Genomic DNA, 8336 nt, shown 5'->3' with positions numbered 1-8336 from the left:
AGGCGATAGTAGAAAGAGCTCATCACACCCTGAAGACATATTTGCAAAAACAGAAAGACAGCAAAGACATGGACCCACAGATGCGGCTGAGCAAGGTGCTTTTTACATTAAATTTTCTTAGCCCAAGCCGTGATTCGCAACAACCCCCTGTGTTGCTGCACTACTCATCCCAGAAGATCAACCGCATGCCAGACGTTCAAATTAATTACAAGGATCCATCGACAGGTCAATGGGTAGGGCCCAAACCACTACTGTTCACCGGGAGAGGTTATAGCTGTGTATCCACAGACTCTGTACCTCTCTGGGTACCCAGTAAGTGGACACGCCCTGCCAAAAACAGACCTCCAAGAAACAACGATGCAGCATCCAGTAGTTCCAATTGAGTTATTTTGACAAATTTGCCTGGATATTTCATGGCCTTCCTTACATTACATGACTTTTCTTACTTGTTGATTGTGTGCCCCCCCCCCCCCCAAAAAAAAAAAAAAAAAAAAAAAAAGGGGGGGGGGGGGAAATGTAGTGGAACAGAGCGACCAGGTGCCTCTGATCATCAAGAAGTGGGTGTGAGCTGCTATCAACTCCACCTGTGCCCAGCCAGGGCAGGGCCCCTATGGAGCATGTGCAAGACCATGGGGCCAATAAATAGTGAGGCTCACACCCACCGAGGCAGCTCATTCTAGAGCTAGCTTAGAGAGTGGCTGGTTGCTTCCATAGCAGCAGACCATCTTTGCTAGTTCCACACTGTGGGCAATAGACTCGGATCACATCCTACGAGTCTATATCATCGTATCGACGCTTCAATCCCGGACAAGAGACTCCTTTCCGGCTACAGTCCATGGCTGCCTGCAGACGGTCCACAAACTGTGTAAAGCTCTCACTTTCATTCTGTTTTATTGTGGTCCTTGGTGATGACTTGTCTACAATCCTACTGGTAGTACGAATGGCCTCTCTAGCTGCACGGGTGGTTGTCATAATTTTATGGGGTCGCATACCTTGGGCTTGTGCTTGGGGGGTAATCATTGATGGGTCTCTGCCCATCAGTTGCTGCAGGCTGGAGCCATGCAGTGGGTGATCTGCCCCGACTGCTCGGGCTAGTTGCTTTGCACAGTTATCTTCCCATTCTTCTTTGAAAACGAACATGCCTGCCCCATCAAAAATTAGTCTGCTAACTTGTTTTATATCAAATGGGATCATGTCATCTCCCCCAAAAAGCCCATCTATAAGGGTGTTAACCATGGCAGAATTAAGTCCCTTGTCCGTAATTGCTTTAACAATCGCCTGTACATCCTTATAATTTACAGATTTTACAGGGGTGTACATTGTTCGTGTCTCATCACCTTCTCTTGTTACCCTAACCGGGAATGCTAATGCTGCCGAAGGGGCCCAATCTGCGCATGCATTGTTTATTTTCCTCCAGTCTGTAACAGGAATATCCTCCTGCGATCCCCCTTTGCTACATCCGCGGGTGTGTCGGGTTCCGATCCCTACCTTACTATCATTTGAGTCTGAGTCTGCCCGGGGCCAGTCGTCCCCGGAACTGTCCGACTCGGAATCGGAACTCGACTGACTGGCTACTTCCGGGCTCCGATGTTTTTTCTTCCGGCTCCGGTGCCGCCCACTTTCCTTTTTGGGGCTCCGACCCCTCCCACCTCCTTTGTGGGCGGGCAGTTCCCTCCCTTTTGGCTTGCCCAATGGCCTGCCTGGGGAGGGGTTTGCCATACAGTGACAGATCTGTGGGCGGACCCAACCGCCATTTTCTTCCTTACTCTCCTTATAAGGGCATAGAACCGGATGGATGCTCTGATTGGTTCCCGCTGCCTGGTTTGCATTTCCCGCTGCCTGGCTCGCGGTTCCACCCCCTTCTTGATTACCCGCACTACCCCTCTTCTCCTTTTCGCTCAGCGCGGCGCAGGGATCAGAGCAGAGCGGGCTGAGGCTGAGCGGCTCTGGGCCACCTCCCGCCTCCTTTTCGCTCTCCCCACCTTCCCATCCACGCACACCCATCAGTTCTGGTGCTCCCCCCTCGTTTCCGGCAGGGGGATTTTCGCCCCGCGCTCCCTCTGTTGGATCGGCGCCACCTTGAGGCGCATAGGGAGGCGGTCTCGGACAAACGTCATCGGGTTTTAATTTTTCCGTGGCAGCCCTGGCTTCCTCAGCTAGCCCGCCCCTTCTGCTTGTTTTTGCTCTTCCGCGAGCGGAACAGGGTTTGGGGGCTGGAGGGGGATGTCTCCCTCGTGCCGGTCCGCCTGGGGACCGTCATCAGTTGGGGGTGCGGTCTGCGTGGCTGCACCGACCCCGGTTTTCGGGACGATTAATAAACAGTCCCTTGCCTTCCTCCATGTCTCCTGCTCCTGCAGGGCTTTTTTCAAGGCGCCCCTGACCTTCCCCCATGCCTTGAGGGATTTTCCCGTGCCTGAGGATATGGTCTCCTTGGCTAATGCATTAGTGCATTTATTCCACACCTCTGGGTGGAGGATATCCACCGCCTGGTCAATGACCGCAGTCTCTAACAGCCTCGAAACTGCGAGGGTAAAATCTTTGGGCCTACAATCAATCCCCCACTGTCTATGCAACTCAGATACGACCTTTACAAGGGCTTCCATCCTCCTTGTCGGTCCGGGAGCGTCCTCCCCGCCGGGCTGGATCCTGCCGCTCCGGCCGCCGTTCACCTGAATCCAGGTGAATTCCCCGAACCCGAATCCGATTCCGACCTCGATTTTCTCTGATTCCCGGGTTTCGGCACCAATTTGTTGCCTCTGACGAGGCGTGGCGTGGTTCAAGAACGACTCAGAAACCAACCCCAGGTTGCCCGGGCCATCAGCTCACAGACATCAATATAATGGACAGCAAATGGCATTTATTGTTTATGTTACACCGCATTTTATAGCCTAGGTTTACATCGTCATTTCCGTCTGCTTGCGTTAGGGACCCGTACCTATTGGTTTTCAGGAGGGAAGCCTTATCTTTACTTTCCGTACAGCGCGATATCTTCCGGCCGCCAAACCTTAACTGTCACATTTCAAACCTAAACTACCACACTGTAAACCTTAACTACCACACTGCTGTTACTTTTACAGGAGAGAGGGGCAAAGAGGTCACTGTCAGAACATTACGGATACCACGCCAGAGCTGAACACTCTCTATGATTAAAAGCAGACAGTAACAGAAGGAAATGGGCTCAGGGGCTTCCTGCTTTGAAACAGCACCAGGCACTGCAAAGCTGTGACTCTGGAGGAATCATCACAAAATAGTTGCAATTCCTCCTGGGACATCTGGCCTCACATCACAGAACATGCTTGATGCCATGGATGACAAACATTCAACTCCCCTGACGATTGCCTGAACACTACTGAGTGATCTTTCCCTAAAGAAAGGATAACTTTTGTCACTGATTAGCCTCTTCTTGCCTATTCAAATAAAAAGACTGCAGCAGAGGAGCTACAAACACAAGCAAGGAGTAAGGGACAGCAAAGACCAAGAACTGACAGCAGAGGGTGTGTGTTATGGGTCAGTGCTGAAGGCAATCACTGGACGCGGGAGGAGAAGTGATGGCTGAAGTCTGAAACTCTGTGTAGGGCTCCTTTTATGTTTGTGACTGAGGATTAACTCCAGAGAAAGGTGACGTCAGATTAAGTAAAGTGTATCTGCATGGAGGAAATGGATCAGATTCCTTTCTGCTTGGTTTGTGTTTTGCTTTTTTTTTTTTCAGGCAACTGCTGAAAGCTCTACAAAGCATTTTGTAAGCAGAAAGTTTCCATGTTCAAGTAAGTGTAAAGATACCAAAAAAAACCCTGTGCTTAGCACAGGAACTAAACAGCTTTGAAGATCTTGTTTTCACAAGTTAGGAGCAGTCATCTCTTTCCAAACTCTAGCATGACACATTACCATGTCCAGGTTCTTCAAATTCATCCAGTTCCTGCTTGTACTAGAATTATACAGAAAGCACACCATTAACATTGTGCAATATTAAACTTCTAAAACATTCTTCCAGTCCACACAAAACCAGGCAGTAACTCCAAGGGCCAAACAAGTGAGGCCATAAACCAGCAGACTGGAGGGAAGGGCCCTTTCTCCAGGACTAAAGGGAGAGAAGTGACCAAATTCACAGCTCCTCCAGAAGAACCCCATAAAACCCCAAATGCCTCCTACACACAGTGGATCTCCCACACTGAAGTATAAAGTGAGATTTCTTGCAGCTTTATTTATTATAGTCATACATCCTAGATAAGAAAATTTAATTTAAAGCTTAGCTGGGAACATCCTATGGCACCATCTTTGGTTTCTGGGCACTCTTGGAAAACAACCCTCAAAACCCAAACTTTTCACCCCTAGCACACCTCTTAGATGTTGTGTTGGGATGAGGAGGAGTTACACCAGGAGTAATCCCTGCAAATGAGTTGTAACTTCAGGCTAAAAAGCACAACCTTGCTTACAGATGCACTTCAGCAGTAGCTGAGGATGGGATTTCAAAATGTTTACCTTGGCTGCAGAAGAGGAAATCCTGTTCATCAATGGTTCTGCTCCTATGGGTGAACTTGGGATGCTTCCTACTGAACTTGGACTTCTGTTCAGAACCAGGATGTCCCAGGTGAGCTGAATGGTGAACTGGATTTGCAGCCACTTCCACGTGTGTTCTTTTATCTTCCACAAAGCTTTCTGTTGGATTTTCCTTTTTTTTTTCTCATCAGTTCTGAAACATCCAGACACAAAGAATTTTCTCTGGCAGGAACAGATTAGGAATGACCAAACCCATTTGACCTGAAGGGTTTTGGGGAGCCTGTATCATAGCAGTCAAACCTGCAAGAGTTACCAAGACTTGGGATTCATAGAATCATAGAATTGGCTGGGTTGGAAGGGACCTCAGAGATCATCGAGTCCAACCCTTGAACCACCGTTGCGGTTGCTAGACTATGGCACTGAGTGCCACATCCAGTCTCTTTTTAAATAGCTCCAGGGACGGAGAATCCACTACTTCCCTGGGCAGCCCATTCCAATGCTTGATCACTCTCTCCGTAAAGAAATTCTTTCTAATATCTAACCTAAATTTCCCCTGGCACAACTTAAGACCATGCCCTCTTGTCTTGTTGAAAGTCGTCTGGCAAAAGAGACCAACGTCCACTCGGTTACAACCTCCTTTCAGGTAGTTGTAGAGAGCGATGAGGTCTCCCCTGAGCCTCCTCTTCTCCAGGCTGAACAGCCCCAGCTCTCTCAGCCTCTCCTCATAGGGTCTGTGCTCGAGTCCCTTCACCAGCCTGGTTGCCCTCCTTTGGACCTGCTCCAGGACCTCGATATCCTTCCTGAACTGGGGGGGCCAGAACTGGACACAGTACTCAAGGTGTGGCCTCACCAGGGCTAAGTATAGGGGCAGAATCACTTCCTTGGACCTGCTGGCGACGCTGTTCCGGATACAGGCCAGGATGCCATTGGCTTTCTTGGCCACCTGGGCACACTGCTGGCTCATGTTCAGCTTCCTGTCAATCCAGACTCCCAGGTCCCTTTCTGCCTGGCTGCTCTCCAGCCATTCTGTCCCCAGCCTGTAGCCCTTCATGGGGTTGTTGTGGCCAAAGTGCAGGACCCGGCACTTGGCCGTGTTAAACCTCATCCCATTGGAATCAGCCCAACTCTCCAGTCTGTCCAGGTCCCTCTGCAGAGCCCTCCTGCCTTCCAGTTGATCGACACTTCCCCCCAGCTTAGTGTCATCTGCGAATTTGCTGATGATGGACTCAATCCCCTCATCTAGATCATCAATGAAGATATTGAACAGAACCGGGCCCAACACTGATCCCTGGGGGACACCACTAGTGACCGGCTGCCAACTGGATGCAGCCCCATTCAGCACCACTCTCTGGGCCCGGCCCTCCAGCCAGTTCTTAACCCAGCACAGGGTGCTCCTGTCCAAGCCACGGGCTGATAGTTTTTTCAGGAGGATGCTGTGGGAGACGGTGTCAAAGGCCTTGCTGAAGTCCAGGTAGACCACATCCACAGCCTTCCCCTCATCCACCAGTCGGGTCACCTGATCATAAAAGGAGATCAGGTTGGTCAGGCATGACCTGCCCTTCCTAAACCCATGCTGGCTGGGTCTGATCCCTTGCCCATCCTGCAGGTGCTGTGTGATTGCACTGAGGATGATCTGTTCCATGACCCTGCCAGGCACTGAGGTCAGGCTGACGGGCCTGTAGTTTCCTGGGTCCTCTTTCCGGCCCTTTTTGTGGATTGGCGTGACATTCGCCAACTTCCAATCATCTGGGATGTCCCCAGTGAGCCAGGACTGTTGGTAGATGATAGAGAGAGGCTTGGCAAGCTCTTCTGCCAGCTCCTTCATTACCCTTGGGTGGATCCCATCTGGTCCCATAGACTTGTGGGGATCCAAGCATCTTAGTAGGTCACTGACTGTGTCCCTTAGGATTACAGGGGGGGTGTTTAGATTCATGTCACTTTCTATGAGCTCTAGAAGACATCCATCTTCAGGGTAACCTGTCTTTCTGCTGAAAACTGAGGTAAAGAAGGTGTTAAATACCTCAGCCTTTTCTTCATCTTTGACAACTATATTCCCACCCGTGTCCAGTAAAGAATGCATGTTTTCCTTGCCCCTTCTTTTGCTGCTGATGTATCTGTAGAAGGACTTTTTGTTATCCTTCACAGAGGTGGCGAGATTCCGTTCACATCGTGCCTTTGTCTCTCTGATTTTCTTCCGACATGACTTAATATTCCTTAATTCCTCCTGAGTAGTTAGCCCTTTTTTCCATAATTGGTAGGCCCTCCTCTTAACCCTAACTTCTTTCAGAGTCTCCCAATTCAGCCAGGCCAGTCGTCTTCACCGCCGGCTCGCCTTTCGGCACACTGGGACAGCCTGCTCCTGTGCTTTCAAAACTTGTTCCTTGAAGTACGACCATCCCTCCTGTACCCCTCTGTTTTCAAGGTCTGTTTCCCAGGGTATACTCTGAACAAGTCTTCTGAATAGGCCAAAATCTGCCCTCCAGAAGTCTAGCGTAGAGGTCTTATTGACGACCCTCCTTGTATCCCTGAATATTGAAAACTTTATTATTTCATGGTCGCTAAGTCCCAGGCGTCCACCGACCACCAAATCTCCCACCAGCTCCTCTCTGTTTGTGAAAAGAAGGTCAAGCGAGGCTCCATCCCTGGTGGGCTCATTTACTAGCTGGAGCAGGAAATTATCCTCTATACACTCCAGGAATAAGAATAAGGTGGTTATCTGACACATGCAGGTATTCACCTCACTCAAACGCTCTGGGGTTGAGAGAAAGAAAGAAATGAAATTTTAAAGCACTGTGCACATCACTATTCACAGACAAACAGCACACCAGTGTCTAATTACTCAACAGGACTTGTTCCTGTTTTCCAGAAAGTAAAGATTAACAAAATGGGTACACAGCAACTTTTAAAGCTTTGCTCTGCCTGGGACTGGTGGAATTTGCAGAAAAAAACTTTAACTAACATCCTAACCAGTCTTCTGACCAGTTAATTAGCCTAACACAGCCACAAAGAAGAAAATTAAAGATTGCTGCACATCACAAAAAAGAGAAGAGAAAGCTTAGTGGCTGAAATTGACTTTTTTGAGGAACAGGCAGGTCCCAAAGACAGAAAGCAGAAATGAACAGCAAAACACTGCTCAGAGCCTTCAACACTGCAAAAAGTGTGTCCTTTACCTCCCTTTTTTTTAGTTTTTCAGCCTCATAATTTAAGACTTGTTCTCTTAAACCAGCACACTCGGCCTTTAATTCCTTGTTCATCTTTTCCAGCGTGGAAACTTGCTTTTCAGCAGAGTTTGTGGAAAATGTCATTAAAGCATCCCTGTGCAGCAGCTGATGGAATAAATGGCTTTCCCTCTGGAGCTGGGCCAATGCCTCCTGTGTGGACAGAATCACAGAACCACAGAATCAGTAAGGCTGGAAAAAACCTCTAGGATCCTCCAGTCCAACTCGGAAACCAACACCACTAAACCATGTCCCCAAAGTGGGAATAATGTGCTCCACTCTGCCCTGAGGTGTTACTCAGGACTCCAGACCCCTCTGCCCAGCCCTGCCCCAGATGCCACACACCAACAGGATGCCTGCCCTATTCCCCTCAGAAATACCATCAGGAAAAAATCTTTTCAAACACTTCTTAGCATGGCCCAACACACACAACTCTCAAAAGCAGAAAGCTGGGGACATGTTAAAACTAAAGATGCTGGCTGGCATCTCCAGCATTAGTGAGTGGGTTGAACTACCACACTCAAGTTCCCCATCACTACAGAATCCCAGCAGCAGCAGCAGATGCTGATCCAAATGAACAAGAAGAAATAAAATAATGTGACTGTGTACCTATGACTTTTG

The sequence above is a fragment of the Calypte anna genome, chromosome W, assembly GCF_003957555.1.
Source record: "Calypte anna isolate BGI_N300 chromosome W, bCalAnn1_v1.p, whole genome shotgun sequence".
Taxonomy (NCBI): domain Eukaryota; kingdom Metazoa; phylum Chordata; class Aves; order Apodiformes; family Trochilidae; genus Calypte; species Calypte anna.
The sequence above is the reverse complement of the archived record's forward strand: the minus strand, read 5'-3'. Positions refer to the sequence as shown.